This window comes from Bos grunniens, chromosome 5 (genome assembly GCF_055505025.1).
Source record: "Bos grunniens cultivar Pamir isolate PY7600 chromosome 5, Bosgru_T2T1.0, whole genome shotgun sequence".
NCBI classification, from domain to species: Eukaryota; Metazoa; Chordata; class Mammalia; order Artiodactyla; family Bovidae; genus Bos; species Bos grunniens.
In genome coordinates, this window is record NC_141169.1 from 108,795,074 (window position 1) to 108,822,573 (window position 27,500).

At 50.9% G+C, this 27,500-nt stretch overlaps 1 protein-coding gene, 1 long non-coding RNA gene and 1 other non-coding gene across 4 annotated transcripts in view; 1 reads left to right on the plus strand and 2 right to left on the minus strand.

The window, feature by feature from the left end:
- Positions 1 to 14,804, plus strand: part of LOC147372983 (uncharacterized) — a 39,366-nt gene extending 24,562 nt beyond the window's left edge. The window contains exon 3 of the long non-coding RNA XR_015164431.1: positions 14,505 to 14,804. This is a non-coding gene — a long non-coding RNA (uncharacterized LOC147372983). The remainder of the gene's footprint in view (positions 1 to 14,504) is intronic.
- The window catches only part of NINJ2 (ninjurin 2), a 72,438-nt gene that overhangs the window by 33,456 nt on the left and 11,482 nt on the right, over positions 1 to 27,500 (minus strand). The gene's annotated exons all lie outside the window — the stretch shown is intronic.
- TRNAE-CUC (transfer RNA glutamic acid (anticodon CUC)) lies at positions 12,557 to 12,629 on the minus strand. The gene has a single exon. It is a non-coding gene; the product is annotated as a tRNA-Glu (tRNA).

Consider the following 27,500-nt stretch of genomic DNA (forward strand, 5'->3'; position numbering starts at 1 on the left):
GACCATGGCGCATGGCGGCTCAGCATCTAATTACAGAGACAAGGCAGAAAGCACGTCTGTACCAGAAAACGGGTTTCAACTCCACTCCAGGAACCTGTCGGGTTAGTCAGACCAGGTGTCAGCATGGGAAACCATGAAGAAAACCACCTCTCAGGTGTGGCAGCTGGCTATGAGTGAGTGACAGGCTGGCTCAGCACCTGGGGTGACGTCTGATGGGGTGGGGTCGGGGGAGATGTTGGCTAGGCCACCTTCTCAGCAGAGTGGGCGGGCATCCTGGCCCAGCGCTCAGGAAGCGGGTCAGGAGGACGTGCCCTGAATGAGCAACTCCTAAGTGCCTCTTCAGCCCCGTGGGATGGCAGGGCGGGGGAGGGGTTTAGGAATGAGGGGGGGCTGGGTCCCCCTACGGGGGCAGGGGATCCCTTTCCATCTTGGCGGGAGCAGGGCAGCCTTGCACACGGTTTTCCTGGCTCCAATCCTTTTAGCTTTCAGCCACCTTTTTTGTGCTAGGGGTTCTGTTGATTTTCCAGTACTGGGCAAATCTGACATACAGCTGGGATTTTAAAGATTTTTAAAGGAGAAGGCGATGTGCTCAGGGGAAGCTGGAGTCCCATGTGAACCCTCAGTGCGAGTGGATAGAGGGTGTCATCCTAGGTGCCTGCCTCGTCTGGAGCTACCGGGCAGGCTTTCCACTGTCCACCAGCCAGACGGCGCTGTATCAGTCCTTGTCCGGCTCTACCCAAGAAACACTCAAACCCTCCCAGTGTTTGCATAGTAGAGCCCCAGGTCCTTAGAACACCTGTAGGAATCTCACCCTCGGAAACAACAAACTCTGTCCTCAGCAGATGGCTGCCCTGTACGTGCTTGTTGTGGTCACCACCTGCGTAGACACGGCAGCCGTAGAGGCCTGATGTCAGCCTCAAGGAGCCATGGACACGGGCTGCGTGCTCCCTGAGTGCCAGGACTTCCTTGTGAGCCGAAATACAGTCTTGGTTCCTGTTATTCAGATGAGAAAACTGAGGCATAAAGTGCTGTGACAAGGTCACACAGCTTGTGAGTGGCTGAACTGGGACTCAAACCCAGGCAGTCTGGCTCCAGAGCCCCTGGTGGACAGGGGGCCAAGACAGCTCCTGTCCACTAATGCTTCTGGCCTGAATGGTGTTAGCCAGCCGAGCCGGAGGCAGTGGGCTGAGGCCGGGAGCAGAGGCATCGGTACTCTCCATGCCTGTCGTCCCCGCTGGCCCGTGTAACACCCGGCTCGTCTCCATCCCTTGATGACTTCCAGTTTCCTTGCACTGTATGTGGAGTAGGCGATCCTGTGGATTCAGGCCACACAGTGTGCACGGCAGGGTCACTACACACAGGGAGGTGTGTCCACTTGTAGGTGTGGAAGGACACAGGGACCAGGGAGCACAGACCTCACCTTTGCTGGCCACATTCAGCAAGGCAGTTAGTGTCCCATTTTTTAAAACGGGGAAAATGATGTTTGAATGTGGACGGATGCTCAGTTCAGTCGGAGCCATGTAGGTGAGGCCCCAAGTGGACCTCCGGCCCAGCTCCGTGTCAGCAGATCTCCCCTGGGCATCATTGTGACCGAGAGCTACGGGGTCCATCCCCAGGTCCTGCTCCTGCAGGCATTTTTATCCACCCCCTGCCCTGTCCCAGCCGGACAGGCACTGAATCAGTGCTGCCTGGGAACTGGCGTCACCCCTGGCTCCTTTCTTGCCCAAAGTGGCATCTGCTCAGCCACAAAGCCCCCTTGTGCACCGTCACTCCTGACACATCCATCCACCAATGCCAGCCAAGCCTCACACCCGTCATGTAAGGACCGACCAGTGAGCCGGAAGTGCATGGGTGAAGAGAAGGTCAGGCTGGCGGCTGAGAGGAGGGCCAGCGGGCACAACCTCCCCCCATATGGCATGTGCCCTGCATGCAGTAGGCGCCCCGCACAGCCTCACTGCTGGATTCGCTGCTCCCATCACGGTGGCAGGATGGGCCCCGTGCCTGCAGGAAGTCACTTTAGCCCCCCAGGTGAGCAGCCCTCATGGCGCTGCCAGAACCGCAGCCCTGGAACCACCTCTGTACAGAACTCTGTGTTATCGTGTTATCACAGCAACTTCTGCAATCCGCTCAAGAACTTCCTGTTCTGCACCCGAGTGAGGGGAAGAGGCACTTCCTCCCTACAGCTTAAGAGAGCAGGAGGTTTAGACAGTGCTGGTGTGTGTGTGTGTGTGTGTCTGTGTGTGTGTATGTGTTTGTGCACGCGCATGCACGTGTAAATGTGTGGAAGAACCCTCTGGTTTCACTGTGATGATAGAAATGACAGTCTCTAGTTGTCTCCCATTTCAGTGTTGTTCAGTCACTCAGTTGTGTCCAACTCTTTGCAACCCCATGGACTGCGGCACACCAGGCTTCCCTGTCCTTCACTATCTCCTGGGAGTTTGCTCAAACTCATGTCTATTGAGTCGATGATGCCATCCAACCATCTCATCTTCTGTTGCCCCCTTCTCCTCCTGCCCTCAATCTTTCCCAGCATCAGGGTCTTTTCCAATAAGTCAACTCTTCACATCAGGTGACCAAAGTATTGGGGCTTCAGCTTCAGCATCAGTCCTTCCAATGAATATTCAGGGTTGATTTCCTTTAGGATTGACTGGTTTGATCTCCTTGCTGTCCAAGGGACTCTGAAGAGTCTTCTCCAACACCACAGTTCAAAAGCGTCAATTTTTCAGCATTCAGCCTTCTTCATGGTCCAACTCTCACATCCATACGTGACTACTGGAAAGACCATAGCTTTGACTAGACGGACTTCAACAAGTGATTCTCAAAGGAGAGATGCAGGTCTCATGAGGAAGGGACATCGGAATCTCAGGAGTCAGAGTGATAAATGAGAACATATATATATATATATATATTTTTTTTTCTTCCTTTGGTCTTCATTGCTGTGCTGGCTGCTCTCTAGTTGCGGTGAGTGGGCTTCTCACTGCTGTGGCTTCTCTTGCTGTGGAGCGCAGGATCTAGAGCACAGGTTCAGAAGTTGTGGAGCACAGGCTTAGTTGCCCCGCAGCATGTGGGATCTTCCTGGACCAGGGATTGAACTTGTGTCCCCTGCATTGGCAGGCAGATTCCCAGCCACTGCACCTCCAGCGAAACCCAATGGAAACCTATATTTATCGAAAGGAGCATGATTTTTTTAAAGGACTGACCCTACCCTTTCAGAAGCTGTTCCTGTTCTTTGCTCTACTTGAAGAAACTCCATTTACCCCCCGGAGCCCAGTTCAGCTGGGAAGCCTTCCTCAGCCTCGTGGGCTAAATTTCTCCCTTTTTCTCAATCCTCCCAGAGCATCGGGTTCACCGCAACCCCCGCCCCCGGAAAGCATGTCCCATTGGTAGGGCAGAGGGCCACCTGTGGGCTGCATGCTCCCAGAACACAGGAAGCGTGCCCCACAGGACTTCCTGTATCTGATTCCAGATCCACAGACATGCAAGAGCAGGCCCTGCTGATTGACAGAGAGGTGGTGTGGGTGTAGGAAGCACGGGAAGGACAGGGTTGAAAAGTGAGGACCACTGTCTGAGACACGGATTGTCCCTCCCAGCGGACTCTGTCTGGGGTAAAAGGCTACAGAGAGCTCTTTTAACACGATGTGCTAGAGGCAAACTGGTTACAAAAGGTAATGAGAATTTCCAAGAACAGAGGAAGATCTCAGGAAGATGAGGGACTGGTTCAGGCAGATTTCTGGATGTGGAAACCCAGAACCACACCGCCATCCTGAGTGGCTACCTGGCCGGGATGGGGGCAGAGTCCTATAGGCAGAACAGCTCTAGGAGCAAACTTGGGCTTCTCCAGGAGTGGGGGCCTGAGGAAGGCCGCAAGAAACAGAGGCCATGACGATGACCTGGTCATTGGGGCCAACTGTGTCACGCTGCATTGAGCAGCTGGGTAGTGCTCCTACAGATTACTAACCTCCTCTGGTTTGTGCCTCACAGTGCCACTCATTCTACTGATTGATTATGGGCTGCACAGGAGAGGAGTGTGCGTGGGTTCAAGGGCCTGACCCTAGACCCTTGGGTGTGTGCCTGCTCAGTAGCTTCGGTCGTGTCTGACTCTTTGCGACCTTGTGGACTGTAGCCCACCAGGCTCCTCCTTGCGTGGGATTCTCCAGGCAAGAATACCGGAGTGAGTTGCCATTCCCTCCTCCAGAGGATCCTCTTGACCCAGGGATCTAACCCACATCTCTTACGTCTCCTGCATTGGCAGGCGGATTCTTTACCACGAGCACTGCCTGGGAAGCCCGGATCCTCAGTTGATAGCAACACAAAGTTTCCAGGGATGGAATATTGAAAAGGCATCCGTGTGTCTCTTTAGGACAGTGAACGTGTACATTCTGTCCCAGAGCAAACAACAACAATAGTGTTACAGTTGCACCAAGAAACCCACTCCCCCCATCCCCAAATAGATTGGGGCCTCTTGATTATGAGGTGAGCCTGTCCCCCAGCGTCTAAATTAGAAACACGACTTTTGAACACTGTGGGGAAACCGCATGGCGCCCTCCTTCCTCATACCTTTAAGATGTGTCCCCATGGAGCACCCTTTTGTGCAGCAGCCTCTTCGGTGACCTCTTCTGAAGATAGGAATCCCTGGTTATGCGGATAAAGGATTGAAAATACCTGGACATTCACCTTCCCAGTGAACGTGCCAAGTCTCTGGCACTCGCAGCTTTCAAGCTGCCTGTTTTTCCGTAAGAGTGTGGTCCCTGCTGCTGTTGTCCTGGGTCCCCTGACCTAGGGAGGGGTTATCGGGAAGGCTGGTACCTGCCTCGATGGCATCAGAAGAAAGAAGCTGGGGACCAGCGTATACTGGCACAGGCTCCCCGCCTCGTCCCCTTGGAGTCAAAGCCCTGCTGAGCTGAGAAGCCCAGTCTAGCACCTGACCCCCGTTCCCACCGCCCAGCATTCCTTGGCCTCCAGACCTGTCCTCACACCAGCTGCAGAGCCCCCAGTCCTGCCCAAGTACAGTCCTTGTGCCCTGCCTTCCCGTGTCATTAAGGGCTTTCAGTAAAGCTCTCAGGCTCCTCGAGATGAAAGGACTAACCTGGCCCTGGGGGTTTTCTCCCAGGTCCCTGAGTCTCCCAGTAGGTGGCTGCAGGCGGAGGCTCGCAGGGTGTCCCCCACCCCCATGGTGTCGACGGGTTCTCGGCTCCTCACGTGCTCCCCAAGCAGGATGTTCTGATTTCCTCACCAGCTCTCTCTGTTGAGCCGCAGAAGGTGGGCGACCACCGTGGGGTGGCAGAGCCAGGCCCTTCTTCCTAGGAACTGGCTTCTGCCTCCTAAGTCCACCTGAAGCCACTGCTGTCCAGCGGGCGGCCTCGGTCACCACCAAGCCCTGCTGTCCCCGACTCTGGGCGCTCCTCTGGCGTTGCAAGTCAAAGTCCCCCCACCACGTGGAGGCAGCACTGTGCTCTGGGCAGTAGTTCAGGCTCTGGGGTCATCCTCTATAAGTATGAACCCTGGCTCTGCCCTGGGCTAGTGACCTTGACCTTTACCCACTGTAAAATGAGGTGCAGAAGAGTTCCTTCTTACGGAGATATTTAGAGGATTAAGTGAGATAATGTTAAAGTGTCGGCCTTCAGGAAGGGCAAGCACAGTGGTTTTCTTTTCTGAGAAATGTTGTCTATGTTAGTCCTGCGGTCACCCTATGGATTCTGGTCAGTAGGTCTTGCTTGAATGGCCCAGGCGAGTGGCCTTCCCTGCCTGACCCAGGGCCCTTCCTGCCGCAGAGCAGCTGACTTCCTCCTGGGCCTGGGGACAGTGTAGACAGATGCGGAAGGGCCGCTCCGGGGTCACTGACCTCCTGCTCCAGACGGGACATGCTGTGGGTGTGGAGGTCTTGCGTCACCTTTTAAAATGTCTGTCTTCGTTTTGTGGCTGTGCCGGGCCCTTGGTGCTGCGTGGGCTTACTCTGGTTGCGGCGAGCAGGGGCTACTCTCTAGTAGTGATGCACGGGATTCTCAACGCTGTGGCTTCTCTTGCTGCGGAGCATGGCCTCTGGGTGCACAGGCTTCGGTAGCTGCAGCGCAGGGGGCTTCAGCCGTTGTGGTGCACGGGTTCTGCTGCCTCAGTCATGTGGGATCCTCCCGGACCAGGAGTCGAACCATGTCCCCTGTAGTGGCAGGTGGATTCTTAGCCACTGGGCCTCTAGTGAAGTCCTTGTGTCACCTTCTTAAGGGTCACCTTGTTTTCCTTTTCCCAGTTTAGGTGATGACATAGTTTAACTTGGTCACCATCTTCAAAGTCTTTTCTGGAGAGAAAGATTAGACTTTGCCGTGTGCAGGTAGGAGGCTTGGTCACAGCACCCAGCCCTGGAGAGTCAGAGCACGTAGGTGGAGCGTGGAGGGGCCGCAGCCCAGCCTCCCTCCCTCCCTGACTTCCTGTGGTGGGGGTGGCTTTGAGAAAGCTGTCACAAGAGCTCCTTTCTCTTTTCCCAGCCTTCACCAGCCCAGATCCCTCCTTCCCTCCCCACGGCCTCTCTCCCCAACAAAAACTGTCAGGAGGAAGAACAGGGCAGCCAGGAAATAGCCCAATATCCTCTTTCTGCTTCTCTGACTCCCACCTGGGGAAGGGATAGAATGAGAGCCGCCATGTCCTTCTGCAATGCCTCCAGGGCCACCCCTCATGTTGTTTGCATACAGTTTATGTATTAGTGAGCTTGGTTCATCAGATGCTCCCCTGACTTCTCCCTGACACAGGTAGGTCCCATAAAGGGATGTGTGTTTGTACTTGGCTTCCAGGAACTTGTGGTTTCCACTGGGATACTCACTGTCAGCTCTGTTACTCTGGTTGGGTAACTTGGGTTAATCTGACCATTCATCTGGCCTACAAAATGGGAACCCCTGTAAGCCCTGTCTTCTACACGAGGTTGTCAGGAGGATTTTAAGTTGAGTTAGTACAGGTAAAATCATTTCATAAACTGTCGACATGAGGTCAACATTCCAGCTGTTATCATCATTAAAATTATTCAGTGAGTAACCGTGCTGCAGTCGTCTGAAAGGAATAAAGCGCTTTCCAGAGGAACCTGAGGATCTAACTACTAATTCAACGTCCACCTGAGGGAAGGCCCCACATGCCCCACCACTGCTGAGTTCTTTAGGGTGCTGGATCGCAGCAGCCTTATTCTGTCAACAAGCCTGTCCCAGTGCATGGGAACCCCTAGCCAGAGAATGCCAAGGTTTTGCCCTGACTGCACTGTGGTAAGAGATCCTGGGGAGGTCATTGTCGGGGTGGGGGTAGCAGTGGGGTTGGTGTTGAGAAGGCCTCACAGTTTTAGGCTCCAGAACGTCACTGCAGGAGGAATCCCGTGTGCAGTGGTGCCCAACCCCTCCACTTTACAGATGGAGAAACTGAGGTTCAGAGAGGCCTGTGGCTGGCTCAAGACTCCGCCAGGCCTCTGTTAGCAGACTGGGTGGACCCAGTGAGGTCCATGGGGCACCACCCCACAGCCGAGGGCCGTCTCAGCCCAGCTGCAGTGCCAGAGCATGGGCTCAGGGGAGACAGGGCTGTTGGCTCAGCAGCTGAACTGCCTCTTACCCCAGACGTCCCGTCTTGGTCTGCAGAGGAAAAGCGGCTCTTGGCCTCCCAGGGGAGCAGAAGGCAAACACACTTGGTTCACAAGAGCCCCTGAGAAGTGATGAGAACCTAGCTGACCACACCTCCCTGGGCTCTGCCTGACCCGCCGTCGCTGCCTGGACTCCTGAGCCACCCAACCCGGTGCAGAAAAGCAGGTCTCATGCCCTCCAGGCAGAGCCAGGGGCCCACAGACAAGAGGTCCTCAAAAAGGTCAGGTTTCTTTCTGACAAAAACAAACGCCAGCAGGCTCTTGAGCCCTGTGGGGACGGGACAGGGAACAGGATCCTGTAGTGTCTTTGGAGGGAAGGGAAGCCGGAACGGCATTTCTCTCTGGAGTGGGGACATTTGTTCCCAGGACCGTTGGATTTAATTCAGCAACTCCTTGTTTACGGGCCACGATGTGTCCAGCTTCGAGCCGGGCGCCGCGGGCGAGGGAGACAGAATATGTCTAAGACTTGGCGCCCGCTTCCGAGGAGCTCACTGGGGTTTAAGACTCTCACGTGGGAGTCAGGAGAGACACAAGGCAGGCAAAGAGAAAATGCTTTGGAAGGAATGAAAAACCAGTGTGGTACCACGTGGTTCTGAAAGTCGCCATGGAAAGAGGCTTTTTTCAAAAAGAAAAAAGAAAGAGGCGGGGGAGGGACTTTTTTATTTATTTAAAATATTCATTTAGCTGCACTGGCGTGGGTATCTTTAGTTGTGGCCTGTGGGATCTAGTTCCCCAACCAGCGATGGACCCCGGCCCCCTGCGCTGGAGTGCTGAGCCTTAGCCGCTGGACCCCCAGGAAAGTCCAGGACGGGTCTTACCCGAGCCCGTCCATTTCAGGTAGTGAGTGAGTGAGGGAAGGGGCCTCTTAGGACAGAGAGAAGCCTGGGTTCTCAACCACAGTTTCCTCATCTGTTACATGAAGAGCTGAAATTAGACCAATGAGTCCTGCTTTGTGAGAGGGGAGGGTCCTCGGTTACCATACAGTGTCCTTAAAACCCGATGCCCGCTAAGCATTGTCTCCAGAACAAATAGATCACCTCACACAGAGCTGCTGTGCTGTTTTCCAAGCACACAGAGATGCTGCTGTAATTTTAAGATGTATTAAAAGGATTATTGAATGGCCTGTAGCTTTCTCTCAGCACGCAGCTGACACTCAAAGACATTAAAAGTACAATTACAACTACCTGGAGGAATCCAAAAGAGTGTTTTTAAAAAAATATTTATTTCTTTGGCTGCACCAGGTCTTAGTTTGGCATGTAGGCTCTTTAGTTGTGGCAGGTGGGATCTAGTTCTCTTGACCAGGGATTGAACCCGGCACCCCTGCGTTGGGAGCTAGACCCCCAGGAAAGTCCCCAGAAGAGTTTCTGAAGTGTTCAAGAGGTACAGGCTGGAAGAGTTTGGCTCCTGCAGGATGAGATGAAGGGTGTGCGCAGCCTCTCCTGGACTGGTTCCTAGTCCAGCCTGACAACCGAGCCCCTCCCCTCCTGGCCTCGGTCTCCCTGTACAGGGAACAGAGACTGGACCAGGTGGTGTGTGGCAGTGAGGACAGGATGGAAGGAGGGGGACAGGCGAGGGGAGGAGGACAGTTTCTGCAAGAAAACCCGGGAAGCCTCAGGATGCTGCGCATGCGACGGTCTTTTTAAAAAGGCGACCTGTCACTTCCCCACATTTGTCATTGTTTCCCACTGCACATGTCCGCAGCACGTGGGAAGTGGGAGGGGTTGGAATGTCCTATGAATTCCCCCGACGCCCGGTTTCCCACCTTTATCCTCTAGAAAAATGCCTTGTGTTGTTTTGTTTAACTTTTCAGGAGGTCACAGGCCCATTAAGAATCTGATAAAGGTTACAGACCCTTGTTCCAGAGAGTATGCAGCCGCACCTAGCCGTGCAGGGTTGATTCTCAGCATCTCAGGGGGAGCCCCCGTGGGCACCCCATCCCCCGCCACCCCACCCCGGGGTGAGGAGGTCCTGCTCTCACACGGGTTGCTTTCAATACGCTTGCATTTACCTTCTCGTTTTCCACAGATCCAAGCCCTAAAGTCCCAGAGGACTTTTATTTTATTTATTTATTTTAAAAATGTACTTGTTTATTTGTCTGGGCCTGGATTAGTTGAGGCGTGAGGGATCTCTACTTGCAGCCTGTGGCATCTTCCTTGTGGTACATGACCTCTCTTAGTTGGGGCATGAATGCTCTTGGTTGTGGCATACAGGATCTAGTTCCCTGACCAGGGATCAAACCTGGGTCCCCCTGCTTTGGAAGCACACAGTCTTAGCCACTGGACCACCAGAGACGTCCCTCAGAGGATATTAATAGGACCTCGAAATGTCCCCTTTCCCAAACTGGTTATTATAGGCTCCTTAGGTTTGGGAGACTCATCAGACCCGTGCTCCAAGATGGAGTATCGCATGTGCCGGCCTCCCCTGGAGCCGGGCTCTCTGGGCAGCTGGTGGGAGGTGAATGGAGCCAAGACAGAGGCTTGGGAACAGAATCCACCCCAGAGCCAGGAACCCCCCGACAGTGCTGTTTTTATACATTTCTATGCTTGAAACTATGGACCTGTAGCGCTGTGATCCCTGGAATAGTAAGAACGTCTTTTCTCCAGGAAGGACCCCAGCTCCCATGCCCCTTCCCACCTCCACTCCGCAGGACAGCTCCCCTTTTGCCTTCAGATCCAGGTGAAGACACTTGTTCTGCTGAGACAGCCCGCTCAGTGCTTCAAGACCCTGAATAAATGAGCCAAAATCAGGGAGGGGCTTCTTCCATCCACACAAGACATTGCTCTGAATCTGAAGGTCCAGTGGTCGCTTATGAACCTGGGCCCATGCTCAGTTGGCCCAGGAGCACCCATTGTCAGACTTAGTTTCCATCCATCATGCTCTCTGGGTTGAGGGAGGGGCAGGAGGCCTGGAGGGGCTTGGAGGAAACCAGCCGGTCCACCAGGGAGGATCTGGGCTGCTGGGCTTGGTGAGGGTGCACGATTCACACTGCACGGGGGAGGGACATTCCCCAAATGCCAGGATGTCGGACAACATTGCAAAGAATGAACTTCATTTCTATTGCGGCCCTTCCTCTCCCCCACCCTGAACTCTGGTCCCATCCTTTTCCTCTGCAGTGAGCTGTGCAAATGACGCATTGTTCTCCACAGTCTCACCCTGCTGGGCCTTCTAGGACCCTAATGGCATCATTGCCTAAACATCTTTACAGGTTGTGTAAAGCCAGGAGCACCTCGAGGGCAGATTGGCAGGGGGATCCACATACAAATTGCACCCCCTGGATTATTTTATTCTTTGATTTAGACAATTTAATTTATCCAATAAATACTTATGGAGTGCTAATCAGGTCAGGATGCTAGGATACGAGGAACACAGAGCTATACTAGGATGTGGGCAAATATAAGAACGAACGAGATTTGGGTTCTGCTTTCAGAGAACCAGCTGTCTGCTGGAGGAAATAAGATGCTTAAATAAATACAGGTTGTTGTTGTTCAGTCACTAAGTCATGTCCAACTCTTTGTGACCCCCATGGACTACAGCACACCAGGCTCCTCTGTCCTTCACTTTCTCCTAGAGTTTGCTCAGATTCATGCCCATTAAGTTGGTGATGCTGTCTAACCATCTCATCCTCTGCCACCCACTTCTCCTTTTGCCTTCAATATTTTCCAACATCGGGTTCTTTTCCAGTAAGTCGGCTCTTCACATCAGGTGGCCAAAGTATTGGTGCTTCAGCTTCAGTATCAGTCCTTCCAATGAATATTCAGGGTTGATTTCCTTTAGGATTGACTGGAGGAGGAAATGACAAACCACTCCGGTATTCTTGCCACAAGAATCTTGGCGCTTACATAGCTTCTTATACCAAGTAGTCAATCAATGAATATGAAAGAAATAGATAACCTGATAGTGAATAGCTAGAGTATGAGCCAGATTTTCATTTAACATCAGAGAACCTGTCCCCTTGAATAAGGACGGGTATTTTCTTGCCTGAAGTGCTCTCTGTTCTCAGACGTACAATCCCTCTATAACTTGGCAGCTCTGGTGAGACACCCCGAGGATACTGGAGGCTGGAGACCTGGGGTGGCTGAGTCTGTTCTCAAGACAGGACGTTGTTCCCAGTGTTAGGGTTTCTTTGGGCCTGGTGAGCATTAACCTGATGTCACTACGGCTTCCGGGCCTGTTCCCAGCGGGCCTTCGTCACACAAAGTCCTAAGGCCGAGCTGGATGCTTCCGTGGTCTGGTCCGGGGGAGAGAACCAGGTGTGCAAGAAGGCAGTATGAGCTAAGGGTCAGTACAGAGCGTGTCTGGGCCCTGGCCTCCTGGACTCCTTTCCTAGTTCCGTCACCCCAGGACTAGGAACCTGTGGACAAGCCCTTCTCCGCTGCAGGCTCGGCCTGTTGGCCACAGCTTCCCAGACACTGAGTGCTCATGACATGTACAGGCTTCCTGCTCACAGCAGCCAAGGTACACCGAGGGCTACAGGGCTGCATGGAGGGATGAGGCAAGGCGCCTGCCTCCGCCGGTTTCACTCTTATTGAACAGAGAAGGTGAAACCCAAGAAAATCATGGCACAGCAGTTATGAGCGTAACAGAGTCCGGCTGCCTGGTTCACGTATGGCTGTCTCATGAACTGACACTGGGCAATCACCTAACAGTCTTACAGATCAGGAGACTAAGGTACTCAGCATCTTAGCTTCCTGATCTGTAAGACAATCACACTTAACCATATACGAGGGCTACTGCAGATCAACTAGGCCATGTGAAGTCCTTAGTACAGGGCCAGCACACATGAGAATCCCTCAATTGTTTGTTATTATTATTACCAAGTTAAATAATAACATCAGACCTGAAAACACAGGGCATGAGGAAGTTTTCCAGGCCATCCCTTTAGAGTATAAGTTTTTTTGTTTGTTTGATATGTTTTTGTTTTGGCTACACTGCATGGCCTGTGGATCTCAGCTCCCCAACCAGGGATTGAACCTGGGCCCTCGGCAGTGAGAGGGCAGAGTCCTAACCACTGGACCACCAGGGAATTCCTCAGTGTCTAATTTTCCTGATAGAAGATGGCCCTGTTCTTTCCTTTTAGAGATTGCCCCAACACATACCCAGGGCCTGGCTGTCAAATAGGGGCTCGAAAATTGGGGGAAATGTAATGAAGCCTATTTCTAATTTTCAAACGAATGGCACAGGTAATAGGGAATTTAGGGCTATGAGACTGGTGGTGTGAGCTGGGCAGGCAGGGAGGGCTTCCTGGAGGAGGTGAGATTGACATGGACTTGACAGATGTGGGTAGGATTTGGATGGACAACACAAAGCAAGGAAGACTCCACTTATAAAAGCCCAGAGGAGAAAGGGGATTCTGGAGAGGTGGGGCAGACTTGGGGGACACGGCTGTGGCCCTCTACACACACACACACGGGGTGGCAGTGGTGAGTCCAGAGCCTGGGCTCTGACTGTGGGTCCAGGCCCAGAGGTGGAGCCAGAATCTGTGGGGCAGATTTCTGGCCCAGCAACAGGAGCCCATCAGCTGCCCAAGAGACCCTGGCCAGAGCCCTGGTCAGTCGGCAAGGCCAAGTTCTGTCTGTCTGGCTCCTCTTTCACACCAGACAGCTGGCTGCTTGGCGTGAGAAGCAGCTGTCACCAGGGCAGGGGTGCAGACCCCACATCATAGCCAGGCGTGACCTGTCCACAATTCGCTCTGACCCCGGGCTAAGCTGGTGTCCTGTTCAGGGTGGAGAAGTGACCTTGGGCCCGAGCCTCTGACTGGCCTCTGTGTCACAGCCCTTTCCCCAGGGGGCAGGTGGGGAGCGGGTTTTCCCTTTCTGCATGTGCTCTGAGCATCTCTCTGAGGGGTCTGTTTACTGACCCCTCAGAGGTTTACTGAGGTTTACTGTTTACTGAGGGGTCAGTTTACTGATGAGGAAAGAGAACACATCATCACGGTGACGCTCATGTTCTGCAGACCAGGCCTGTCCTATACACTGTCGTCATCGCAATGTCCCTATGAGGCCAGTGCTGCTGGGGAGGAGTTCACACAGCTAGGAAGCAGGTCACACAGCTGGTAAGGAAGTCACACAACTAGTGAGCAGGTACACAACTGGTAAACAGGTCACACAGCTAGTAAGCAGGTCACACAAGTAGCAAGATAGGGTTTGAACCCAGGCCGTCCGGCTCTGCTGGCCACTGTGCCACCCGGATGAAGGCAGCACAGGTCTGCACAGGGAGCAGCAGCCCGTCTCCCTGGTCCATCCACAAACAAGCTGAGACCCACTGACCATCCAGGTGATGGAAACGAGACCCCAGTCCCTGGCGCCCTGCGGGCCCCTCGATCACCGCTCAGGGAAACTGAACCAGACCAAATCCTCCCAGGCCCCTTCCTGGAGATGGAGCACCTGCCTGTGAGGCTTTAACACCTGAAAGGAGAGTTTTGGAAGGAAAGTGACTCTCCAGTCATAATTATAACCAGACTGGCCCGCTGCCCTCCACAAGCAGGAAAGCTGGTTCTAAACATAGTGGGGCGCTGACCCTCCCCTTTGTAGGTGCCCTCACTTGGGGTGGGGGGCGGCTGTGTGCCTGGGCCTCGGGCCCTCTCGCCTGAGACCCCAGCTCAGCCTCTCCCCTCCTGGGCAGGCGGCTGCCGAGCCACCCACCCCCATGAGGGTGGGAGGAGGGGGTCGACCTCATGCCTTAGGCTCTGGACGGGTAAGAGCTGCTGCTTAAGTAGGTGCCCAGATCCAGGGTGCATCTGAAAACAGGGATGCCTTCAACCGTTGAGCGAGGAAGGAGTTAAGCCTGGGATCTGGAGGAGGAGGGGAGGCAAATGTGGGTCTGGTGGGGAGGAAGCATAGCTCCTGTCCCAGGCTTGGGGCCCGGGGCTTTCAGCTCTGTTTCTTTTTTTTTTTTTCAGCTCTGTTTCTATTTCTAACCCAGCGCCAGGCCCTTGAGCACCGCTTGCTGTACTCAGCCTAGCAATTTGGCGACGGCCACAGGTATCTATATAACAGAACAGGATGCTCTCAGGACAGAAGTTCTGGAAGAAACCCCAAACGGAAGGCCGGCCCCCACGCCCCCGCTGGGCAGTCTCTAATGACCCCTGGGGAATATTCTGGACATGCGTGGGCATCTGCAAATTTACTCACCTGACAGTCGCCTCTGCCTCCTGACCCCGGGAGCAGAAGTGGGAAATATAGACTCCTCATGTTGTGTGTGATGCTTTTTAATCATTCTGATTCCATCTTCAGTTAAGGGGGAAAGGTGGTGAAAAAAATAACACCAAAGCACAAAGGTTTCTAGGACATTTTGACTGAAACTCCTGGAAGGCTGGAATTCAGTATGAATAGGGTAGAACCCCAGATTTCTGCAATACTCCTTAGGGGACTGAGCTTACTCTATGCCCTTTAAAATTAGAGGAGATTTTTCACCACTTCAGAATTATAGCAGAAAGGCTTGCAGATTTGAAGATAACATAACTGCATTGTGGGTTATATTTTGGGAATATATGGGAAGCCCAAAATATTTGGTAAGGATGCTCAAGTTAGGGGAGTTCAGCTGAAATAGCAATTTGTGGGTGAAATATTAGCCAGGAAATTGGCTGCAGAATCACCCACTGATTGAAGGAAGATTGGGGGTGGATGAAGTTTGTACCAGGCTCAGGACATGGAAAAGGATTCAGTAAAGCTAGGAGTTGAGTGTGCTCAGGGTTTAAAGTCCTAACCAGCCCCAGGGTGTCTGAAGCATGACCAGTAAGTAGAGTCAGAGATTCCATTCAGCAGAAGCAGACAGGAAAACAAATCTCTTTTCTTTGTTTGTCCTGGTTGAAAACCAAACACGGTAGCCATGTAAAGAGATGCCAGAGCCGGGAGTGTCCAGGCAGGGAGGGGAGGGTAAAAACGCAGCCAGCCTCTGACCACGGGGGATGCCAGCCTAATGGCCCTCCCCATGCCATCATCCGGCTCTGCGCTCTGGAATGGTCACCAGTGTCCCTGTATCTCCCTGATTCTAGCCCACAGGACACTTCCTGCTTAGCCTATCTTCCTGTGATCCCCCAGAATGTCATCTGGCAAGACTCAGCCTCCCTGTCTGGGACTGAGCGGCTTGAACCCCTAGAGTGTGTCCCAGGTAGTTCTCAGCTGTTGTGGGAAAGCATTGGATGAAGAGGAAGCTCCAGGTCCCGTTGAGGCTCAGCGTCTCGTGAAGGGAGCTGGGAGGAGGTGGGGGGAGGGACAAGTGGGGAGAAGGTTCTCAAGGTCAGCTGTAGGGTCCCCCAATTTTCACCTTCTCGACACAGACAAGTTTCAGCTGACCCACTAATAGCTTTAGAAAACTTGACCTTTTATAGAAACGAAGAAACTTTGTTGTTTCTTCCTTGCTTCAGTCTGTAAAATTACAGCCCTGCCTGTAGCTTGGAAGTGCTGGGAGCACGGCACCGCGATGAGGCGATCTGGGAGGGTGCCAGCAGAACTGACGGTGGAAATTTTATGCCATTAACACAAAAGACTAGTGGGCTGGGTTGAATGTGGGCAAGGCGTCATAGGATCTTAGGTCCAGCGCGTTTCCTAACAGCAGATTTCAATAAGCGGGACTGTGTATACACCTCAGCCTGGAGTCGGACTTGGGGCAGAGATGGACTGCGTTTCTTTCCAAAGAAGCCCTATGAGAAATAAATCAGTTCCTCTTCTCCAGTAATCTCCTCCACATCCCCTTCTGGACCAACCTACCTATAAGGGGCCCCACACTCCTATTCAAAAAATTAGTCACACCTTTTAAGAACTTTTAAGGGTGACCTGCTGTCTACATAAATCAAGTGCACATTCCTTTGTCTGGTTATTTAAAGTCCTACATAACTTAGCGTACCGCACCCCCTAGCCACCCACTCGAGTTCTCTCCTACACACCTGCCCATCTAGTCCAGCTGCCCTTCTCACGTCTCCAGAGGGCTCACTCCTTCCTGCCTTTGCAATACCCAGTATCCTTCACTTTCAACTTCGAATCTTTTTTTTTCAAATAACTTTTTATTTGTATACGGCTTTAAAGGCTACTTTCCATTTACACTGATTACAAAGTGTTGGCTATATTCCCCACGTTGTACAATACACCCTCGAACCTCCTGCACACCCAGTCGCTTGTGCCGACCACTCCCCCAGCCTATGTTGTCCCTCCTCCACGCTGGTAACCATTAGGTTTTTCTCTGTATCTGTGAGTCTGCTTCTTTGGTTATACTGACCACTTTTCAACTCCCAATTTTTTTTAATTTTACTTATTCATTTATTTCTGGCTGTGCTAGGTCTTTGTTGCTGTGAGGGCTCTTCTCCAGTTGCAGGGAGTCGGGGCTGGTCTCTAGCTGCAGTGCATGGGCTTCCCACTGCCATGGCTTCTCTTGTTGAGGAGCTCGGGCTCCAGGGCACATGGGCTTCAGGACTTGCAGCTCCTGGGCTCTAGAGCACAGGCTCAATAGTTGTGACACACAGGCTTTGTTGCTTCGTGGCATCCTCCCAACCCAGGGACTGAACCCATGTCTCCTGCATTGGCAGGCACATTCTTTACCACTGAGCCACCAGGGAAGCCCTTTACCCTGAATCTTAATTTACTTTTCCCCTCTACCAATCCCCTGAAGACCCCACCTTTGGAGATTTTCCCAACTATTTCCATTTTAATCTCTCCCATCTCCAAGTACTCTTCAAGACACACACACACACACACACACACACACACACAGTGCGTCTCCAACTGCACTGTATGCTACCGCGAGTATGGGTTTAATGTTACAGCGCTCCACACAAAGTAAATAACTGCTGGTTCGTTGTCATCCTCCTACTTCTGTGAGTTAAAGGCTAAACACACATACAACACCAGTCTCGTCCCCTTTGTGTGGAATTTCAAAACAACATAACTCGAAGCATATTTGGGTCCTCTAAGTTTGGTAACAGGGAAAAAAAATGTAGAGAATGTTTGTGCCCAAGATAGTAAGTGGATGGATTCAGATAGAATAAACAGCTTGCTCAACACTGACAATTTGGATGCTTATCGGAAAATTGGGCACCTTGAGAATGTTGTACTCATGCTGGCATTCAAATCCAGGGCCCCCTAACATTAAATTCCTTTGAGGTTAAGACTGTTCCTCCTCATTCTCCTCTTTGAGGGAGTGGATACAAGTATTAGAAGGAGATTGGAAGAAACTATATATGTCTTAAAATGGAACAGACCAAGCATATAGACCAATGGAGTAGAGAGTCAGAAATAATTTATTTTTGACAAAGGTGCTGAGACCATTCAATGGGGAGAGGGCAGTATTTTCAGCAAACTGGAAAAAGTGGATATGCTTATATGTAAAAGAATGAAACTGGACACTTTCCTTATACCACACACAAAAATTAACTCTGAATGGATCAAAGACCTAAACTTAAGAGCTAAAACTATAGAACTCTTAGAAGAAAACACAGAAGGAAATCTTTGTGACATTGGATGTGGCAATACTTTCCAAGATATGATACCAAAAACACAAACAAATAGGTAATAAAGAAAATAGATAATTTCAACTCCATCAAAATTAAGAACTTTTATGCACTAAAGGACAAACAAAAACAAACAACCTGATTCAAAACTGGACAAATGACTTGAATAGGCATTTCTCCAAAAAAGATACACAAATGGTCAATAAGCACATAAAAAGACATTCAAAATTATTAGGCATTAGGGAACTGCAGATCAAAATGGCAAAAAGATACCACCTCTTACCCAGTAGGATGACTATTATAAAAAATAAATACAAAAAAGAGCAAGGATGTGGCTGCTGCTGCTGCTGCTGCTGCTAAGTCGCTTCAGTCATGTCTGACTCTGTGTGACCCCATAGACGGAAGCCCGCCAGGCTCCCCTGTCCCTGGGATTCTCCAGGCAAGAGCACTGGAGTGGGTTGCCATTGCCTTCTCCGGCAAGGATGTGGAGAAATCATGAAATCTCAAGCCTCAGGAGAATCACAAGCTGGTGAGAATATAAAATGATGCAGTTGCTGTGGGTAACAGTCAGGCAGTCCCTCCAGAAGAGAAACAGAGCCACATATAATCCAGCAATTCCTCTCCCAGGTGGAATTTCAATCCTAACCCCAAAGGATTCAAAGCAGGGACTCAACAGATACTTGTGTCCCAGTGATCATAGCCACAGTGTTCATAACAGCCAGAAGTTGGAGGCTACCCAAGGTGTCTGTCAACAGATGAATGGACAAACAAAACGTGGTCCAGACATACAATGGAATATTACTCAGCCTTAAAAAGGAAGGGAATTCTGACTCATGCTGCAACATTGAAAACATTATGCTAAGTGAAATGTCAGTCACAAAAGGACAAATATTGTATGATTCTACTTATGTGAGGGACCCTAGGAAAGGTAAAGTCACAGAGACAGAAAGTAGAATGACAGTTGCCAGGAGCTGGGAGTTAGTGTTGAATGGGTATGGAATTTCTGTTTGAGATGATGAAAGCATTCTGGAAACACAGTGGTGATGGCTGTGCCCTGTTATGAATGTATTTAATGCCACTGAATTGACACATCAGCATGGTTAAAATGGTAAATTTTGTGGTACAGATGTTTAAACCACCACTATTTTAAGAAAAAGAATATAAATTCTATCATGAGGAAACCATCAGACAAATCCAAACCGTGGGTCATTCACCAGAGTGACTGACCTATACTCTTCAAAAATGTCAAGATGATGAAAGGGAAACAAAAGGGAACTGGGTCCTGTTACAGATGGGAGGAGTTGTAAGAGACAGGACACCCAAATGCAATGACTAATCCTTCATTATATATATATATATATATATATTTTTTTTTTAATATATGTGGCTGCGCCTGATCTTTGTTGCAGCATGTGGGATCTATTAATAAGTTACCTGACCAGGGATCCAACCTAGGCCAGCTACATTGGGAGCCCAGAGTTGGAGCCACTGGACTACCAGGGAAGCCCTTCCTTGATTACATTTTAATTTACAAATAGAGGTCATTGTGTGGACAATTAGGAAAGATGAATATGAGCTTTATATCAATGTTGAATTTCTTTAGAAGGAATGTGACACCGGGGCTGTGTAGGAGAATATTTATGAAAGCTGATCTACATCAAGTGTTTAGGGATGGTATCTGCAGCTTACTTCCAACTGAGGGAGGAAATGTATATCTACGGAAGGAGATAAAATACTTATGACAGCGTTGATGAATGTAGGTGAAGAGTTTAATGATATTATTGTACAAGTCTTTCCACTTTCCTGTACTGGAAAATTAAAAGTTAGAGGAAAAAGTGGGACAGTCATTCAGATGAGGGGGAAACGCTGACTCTCTGTGACCCCGAGAACAGAATGTGGATCTGTTTGCCACATCGGGCCATCCTGTCTTACTGACCTCACTCCCTGGAGGAACTGCCGTGGACTCTTTCTTTCTTTTTAATATTCATCTATCTATTTGGCTGTGCCACATCTTCGTTGTAGCATGCAGATCTGGTTCCCTGCCCAGGGATCAAACCCCAGCCTCCTGCATTAGGAGCTCGGAGTCTTAGCCACAGGACCACCAGGGAAGTCCCAGGACGTGGATTCTTTAGGAAGTGAGAATAGAGCTCCCGTCAAAAGCGACTGGCTAGAGGCCCTCCACTCCACCAGGGTGGCTTCTCTGCTCCCCTCAGCAGTCTGTCCACGCCACCCACTTTGATCGCTTGTGGATCTACTGTGTTGTGCTTCTCTGCACATTGAAGTTTTAAGCCCTTATGGCATGACCACCTCTCTCTTTTCCTATAACCCTCCCTCCCCCAACACCCCAAACCCCAGGCTCTGTACAGACCTAAATCCATAGTAAGTGCCTAATAAATATTTCTCTGTTCATAGACTATTGACTTTGTCAACACAGAGGCATGTGTGGAAGCGTAAGTGGTCAAGGCTGAGGTTAAAAGATTTACCGCCACTAAGGTATTAAAAGGCCGCTGGGTAGGGCCTTGCAGAAGGAATGTCAAGTGTAGGCTTTAACACCCCCTAATTCTCTGAGGCAGCCAAGTGTGACTGATTTAGGTAGTGACTTGAGCTCAGGGGTGGGGTAAAAGAAATACAACCTTGGCAAAAGCTTCCGAGTACCTACACACAGAATATCCCCAGCCCGGCCTATGGGGCAGCTATTCTCACGACCCTGGAAGCAAGGCCAGATGGAGGACAGAGGGCCTCTCGTTCTGGCTCCTGGAAGAGACTTGCTGTGCCTGGAGGGGTCTGCACCCCCTGGGATTCAAGCAGAGCAGCACGGGCCCCCAGCAGAAGGTGGAGGGGAGGACAGCCCCCGGAAGCACATCGGCAGCAAAGGGCTGCCCACGCCTGCGAGCTGCAGGAGCCACCAGGCCTGCTGCATTCCACCTCCAGCTGGGACACCAGTGCTGCTGTGTTGCAGCTTGTAAGGGAGTGCAGGCGTGTCCTTCCTGCCCTGAGTAATCTTTCAGTGAGGCTGGAAGAACTAATGGGTAAATTTCCTCTCTGTCCCTCCCAGCCAAGGCTTCCAGGAGGCAGGCCCTCAGCTGCATCATTACAATCTATTGTAATTCCTATTAAATCACTAGCATGGACACTTAAATTTTAAATTCAGTTGAATATTTTATCACATGCCTTCTTGTATTGGTCTCTGATTATTTCACCCAAGTCCTGGGTTCCCCCCAAAATCACAAGCTTCTTGGGGAACATGCTCTGTGTGACTTTGCCACCTATGCTTCCTCTCACATCCCGTATGGACACAGTAAATATTAGGTGCCCAATAAATATATGAGAATGGATAAATAATCTATTGTATATCCATACTGTGTAATACTGTGCAGCACTTAAAAAGAATGAGATTAAAAAAAAATGAGATAGTCCTACACATTCTGATATGGAAAGATTTCCAATTCATATTATTATGTCAGAAGTAAAAAGAAAAGCAATCAGGCATTGTATGAAACCCTTTATGGGGGCTCCCCTGGTGGTTGGTCCAGTGGTTGAGAATCTGCCTTGCAGTACAGGGGACATGGGTTCAATCCCTGGTCCGGGAGGATCCCACATGCTGAGGGGCAACTAAACCTCTGCATCACCATGACCAAGCCTAAGCACTTGCAACTGCTGAAGCCTGTGTGTTCTAGAGCCTGTGCTCTGCAACAGGAGAAGCCACCGTAAGAAGCCCCTGCCCCACAACTAGAGTAGCCCCCCGCTTGCCACAACTAGAGAGAAGCCTTTGCACAACCACAAAAACCCAGTGCAGCCAAAAATAAAAATAAATTAAAAAGAAAAAAGAAACACTTTATATATTATAGAAAGGACTAACAGAAGAAACAAGGGCTGGTCCAAATATCTGTTTATTTCCTTTCTCACATACACCCCCAGTCACAGACATTGTTGTAACTAGTGTAGAACGCAGTTATTTCCTGGATTTTCCTTTTCAAAAGAAATGGTTGTTAAATGATATGTGTAAGGTCGTTAGTGGAGGACTTGTCACAATAATGGTCACACTCATAGAGCACTTACATGGGGCAGGCATTTCTTAGTGCTTCACCAGAATTCATTCATTTCACCCCCATAACAATCCTATAAGAAACTGAGGCACAGAGAGGTTAAATAGTTTGCCTTAGGTTAGACAGCACAGCAAGGAAATGGAAGACCCAGGATTCAAGTCCAAGCCATCCAGAGCCAGAGCCTGCTTTCTTGACCACTGTGCTGAACGTGTTAAAACGTGTGCCCCTTCCGCACCCTTTCCCTTCCTTCTCCTTCGTACACTCAGTGATGGTACTCAGAACACTGTGTGACAATTAACTGCAAAGAAGAATCCTGTTTCCCACCCTAACCTGTGGCTTCATCTGTGGATTTGAAGGTGTGAGGTTCCTATAAGGGGTTCCTGGTACCTTCTGGAAATTGTTTGTGGGTGGTTACTGAGAGAGCATGACCATCTACCACAACTGTGTTTGTTGTTTAGTTGCTAAGTCGCGTCCGACTCTTTGTGACCCCATGGATCCCACCAGGCTCCTCTATCCATGGGATTTCCCAGGCAAGAATACTGGAGTGGGTTGCTGTTTCCTTCTCCAGGGGATATTCCCGACCCAGGAAACAAACCCGTGTCTCTTATGTCTCCAACGTTGGCAGGCGGATTCATCACTAGTGCTATCTGGGAAGCATGATTGTGTTTGCGTGTGTGGTGTACACAGATTCTCTAGCAAGTGCCTCCTGAGGACGACTTTAGCCCCAGCAGTGGATTCTCAAGGGGCTTCCCTGGTGGCTCAAACAGTAAAGAATCTGCCTGCAATGAAGAGACCCAGGGTTCTATGAAGTAGAATCTTGGCTTAGCAGGCAAGGCTGATGATTATGGGCATAATGAACCCTACCCGATGGAAGGGGAGGGTAGACTGGACAACTTTTTGAGGAGGGTAGATAGGTAGGTGGATGGTTCTGGGCTCCTCCAAGCCCCAACACATGACAACCAACACCCCCTGCAAGTGAATCAGGGGGCTTTGCACCAGGCCCAGGCCCCCGGGAGACTGCATTTTGTGCTGTTTCACATTAAACTCACATGCCTCAAATTTGCCAGATCTATCATCACAACAACATGTAGCCCCAGCTCACACATGGAATGTTTGCTCTCTGGCAGCCAAATGCATTGGAACAGGCAGGGGTGATCTCATAAGGCAGGGAAGCTGAGCAGTCAGTCAGATGATTCACACATTATTGAGATGGAGGAGGCGAGCATCATTTAATGAAAATATCTGGGTGCTGCAGAATCAGGAGTCTCCAGATGTGTGGCAGCTTAGGAACCATCTTATCTAAAGTCCTTTTACAAACGTGGAAACTGAAGCTTTACAAAAGGGTAGGGATTAGCTTCCCACCTGAGAAAAGTTAAAAGTTTTTTTTTTTTTTTAATACAATACTGGAGCCCCAGCACTATGGGCTCAGACCTCCCCCTCTCTGGCTCCAGGGCCTTCAACTACAGCCATCAATTCACCTCAGGTGCCTGATAACTTTTTTGTTCCTCCTTGTCTTTTAACGGTATTTTTACCTGTTGAATACCCTGTTCATATCATTTTACTTCCATGTAGAAGGAGAATCACCCCCCCGCCCCACCCTCTCTGTAGCTCTGAAGTTGCTGATGCCCCCACCCATCCCTGCTGGATGGACGGCTGGAGCTTGGACAAGAGATAAGAAGGGATATGCATAAGTTGTTTGCATCCCCTTTGTCTAGCTTCTCTCTTATGTATTTATGTTTACAAGGTGGAATTACTTGGCGATTTGCTTGTACTATTTTTAAATAGTAAAGACCAGCCATGGCCTTACAGATGTCCCATCAAAACACAAAAACCCTGTCTTCCAGGTGTACAATGTATCTGACTTTTAAAGCTGCCACTTTCTCACACTATTCTGCCCTACCCCTGGGAAGAGGTTTCTCCAGGGGAATGTGAGATGTGTCTACTACAAGGGGACAAGTAGGAGAGGACCTAGGACCCGGCTGTCTTTCTCAGGCACTCTGAGCACTGGAAGCAGATTGTGCCCAAGCCTCGCGTTCTCCTTCTCTGGGTTCCCGACCTTTATGCCTGATTTGCAGATGAGCTTCAGTGGCAGAGGCCTTAGACACATGCGGGGCCTTACCTTTCTCTGCTGGGTCAGGGGGCAGGAAGGGGCATGAGGATGCGGGGAGGAACGTGCCTTAAACCAGGATGCTCCTCACAGAAGCCAGGAAAGAATTCCAGATCACTCGTTTTGATTAGATCCCTGCGCTGAAGAAAACAGGCTCCAGGGGAAATCTTTTCCAACAATTCCTTAGAGCTAGTTTATTTCCTAGCCTGCCCACCCCACCCCACCCCTGCAAATGTCTCTGAAGACAGTGTGACTCAAGGGTAGAATCTGGCAGACCACAACCATTCTTCAGCAGGGTCCTGGCTTGGCCTTACCCAGAGGCAGAGCAGTGCAGGGGAAAAATGCACAGTGCTGCAGCCAGCCAGCCAAGGAGGTGAACCCCAGCTGAACCACTTCCGAGCTGTGACATTCAGCAAATTAAGTTCTCTGAACTGCATGTTTTCTCACCTGTAATAGGGGGAGGGGGAATGGGTAAGGATATCCGCACCGTTGCCCTAAAAAATCAGGCCAAAAAAAAACAAAAAAAAGACGCAAACAAGACGCAAATGGTCTGTTTGACATAAAGCAAGTTCTCTGAAAGCGGCGTCTGTGGTCACTGGTGAGCTAAGGGAAGCGCAGGGAAACTCAGCAGGAAGCCCAGGCCGCGGGGCGGAGAAGGAACCGAAATAGCCCCGGCGGTTCCACGGTCAGCGCGTCCGCCCGCCCCAAGTGAAGGGGTCCTCTACCATCAGGCTGGAGCCGCCGAGTGGGGAGGGGGTGTTTTGCTCCAGAAAAGGGTGAGGATTGGCCTCGGCCTTCAGCAGGGGAAGGAAGCGATAAAGCCACGTAACAAAAGCTCAAGGCCAAACCCACCGCCCGCCCAGCGCCGCATCGCGGCTTCCTCCCGAAGCCGCACCGAGTCAGCTGACTTCGCGGTCGTGCTGCTGGGCCCGCAGAGTGGTCCTGCGGCCTCCTCTCAGCCAATCGGCGGCGGCCCGGCCCCTTGCAGCCAATCGGCGACGTCCCGGCCTCCTCTCAGCCAATCGGCGGCGGCCCTGCCTCCTCTCAGCCAATCGGCGGCGGCTCTACTCCTCTCAGCCAATCTGGCCCTGCGCGCTGGCCTCTCGTGGCGCGTGGGGCGGGAAAGGCCCTCTGTAGTGCACTGCGTGTAAAGCAAGTGGTGTAACGAATATTCCTCTTTTCACGGGGCCTCTGCGAGCGTCCGCACTGGGCCGTGTCTGCTCTGGAGCCCTCAGAGCATCCGTCAGGGACTGTCAGGCACGGGAAACAGCGCCCATTCTCCTCTCTCCAGAACCAGCCAGTTACCCGAGACCCTCGCTGGCCCCCGCTGACCACCCCGCATCTTGCTTGCTGACTGGCTGTTGCAGCCTCTCAGCCCCGCAGTCTGGACTGGGGCAGGGGTGGGATGGTCTTTGCAAGTACACGTCGGAAGAAATGTACTTGCAAAGAAATTTACATCCAGCCCGAGCGGGCCCAGATGCTGCTACTCAAGAGCCGAACTCTGCTACTTAAGACAGACTTGCCTCTGTCTTGCTGTGTGGCCTGGGAGGGGACCTCCCACTTTATCCCTACAGGTATCCTGTAGGGGCGGATCATTGTTTTCATCCTGCAGTTGAGGAACCCCAGGTGCCCAGAACAACAGTTCTGCTTCTACTGAGGGTTGGTTTGCAAAGAAGCCAGAATTAATTATAAGTAACTGGGCTTCATACTGGCACACTACGTACAGGGTTCAGACTCAAGCCCTCAGGGCTCCCTTGTTTGCGTGGGGGAGGAAACTGCAAAGCCAGTGGATCTAGATCCACAATATGTCTTACCCGCTTCTGAGGTGGAGCAGTGGTAAAGAATCCACCTGCCAAGCGGGAGATGCGTCTTTGATTTCTGGGCTGGGAAGATCCCCTGGAGAAGGAAATGACAACGCACTCCAGTATTCTTGCTTGGAAAGTCCAATGGACAGAGGAATCTGACGGGCTACAGTCCATGGGGTTGGAAAAGAGCTGGACATGACTGAGCGCGTGTGCACGTACACACACACACACACACACACACACACACACACACACACGATGGGGCTTTGCTCCTTGGAGCAAAGTTAAGAGTCTTTAAAGCCCCTCTCACACTGTGGGAGCAGTCAGTCCACTGTTTAAGTGCTGACCACATTGCCACTTTGGGGGAGAATCCTGGGTTACTAGCTCATCTTTCAGCTCTTAGATTAAATAGAACTTTCCTTGCCTCTCCCCCCAACCCCCACTGGCCCGCGCCTGGATCAGCTGCCTCCTCGAGCACCTTGGCAGCCCTTTTCACCCCGGCTGCTGCCCTGCTGCAGCTGCCTCTATCCTTGGGTCTCCTGCAGATGGAGGGAAGCTGCCTGAGAGCAGGAAGCACCTCTTGATGGCAGCCTCTGCGTTCACCTGGGATGAGCCAGGGAGGCCAGTGTTCCCCAGGAACTCCATTTGAGAACCACTGAACTAGAGTTTGGGAGTTAAAAATAAGTCAAACAGGGAAACTGGAGACAACTGTAAAAGCTTGACCTTTAGTAGTCATGATGATAGTGATCAACACAGTTGTCACTGAGTTTTTATCATGTAACAGGCGTTGTGGTCAGTGCTTTAGCGCAGGGCTCCACAAACTGAAATGGCATTTGAATCTCAGGGGGATCTTGTTGAGATTTCTAACATGCTTCCAGGTGATGGTTCATGAATCTCATTTTATGTATGAACTTGTCCTCTTAAAAGCCCCACGAAGTGGTTGTCACTATAATTCCTGTTTTACACACAAGGAAACTGAGAGGTTAAGTATCTGTGAACTTGGGTCAAAATAAATAAACTACAGAGCAGTGTGGGAGGGGACAATGGTGTGAGCATTTACATTTATAGAAGGAAAAACAAAAGCAGAGGAAACAGTCTTTACAAAGGCCTGGTGGGGGGTGGCCCCAGCGCTGCACAGACGGCTCCTTCAGCCCTTAGGCACCATGTGCACAATACTAGCCTGCCAATGTAGGAGCCAAAGGAGATGAGGGTTCGATCTCTGGGTCAGGAAGATCCCCTCGAGAAGGGAATGGCAACCCACTCCAGCATTCTTGCCTGGAGAAGCCCATGGACAGAGGAGCCTGGCGGGTCACAGTCCTTGGAGTCACAGAGTCAGAGGTGACCGGCATGTACATGTAGTACTTATGCACTTTCCAAATACCCCAAATATCTGAGGCCTGAAAAAATGTATTAGCACCTGTGTATGAAAACTGAGTATTTAAATTGATTTTTCAAGGTTCAAATGATTAAAAAGCCTTTCAAAAAATTTTTTTAC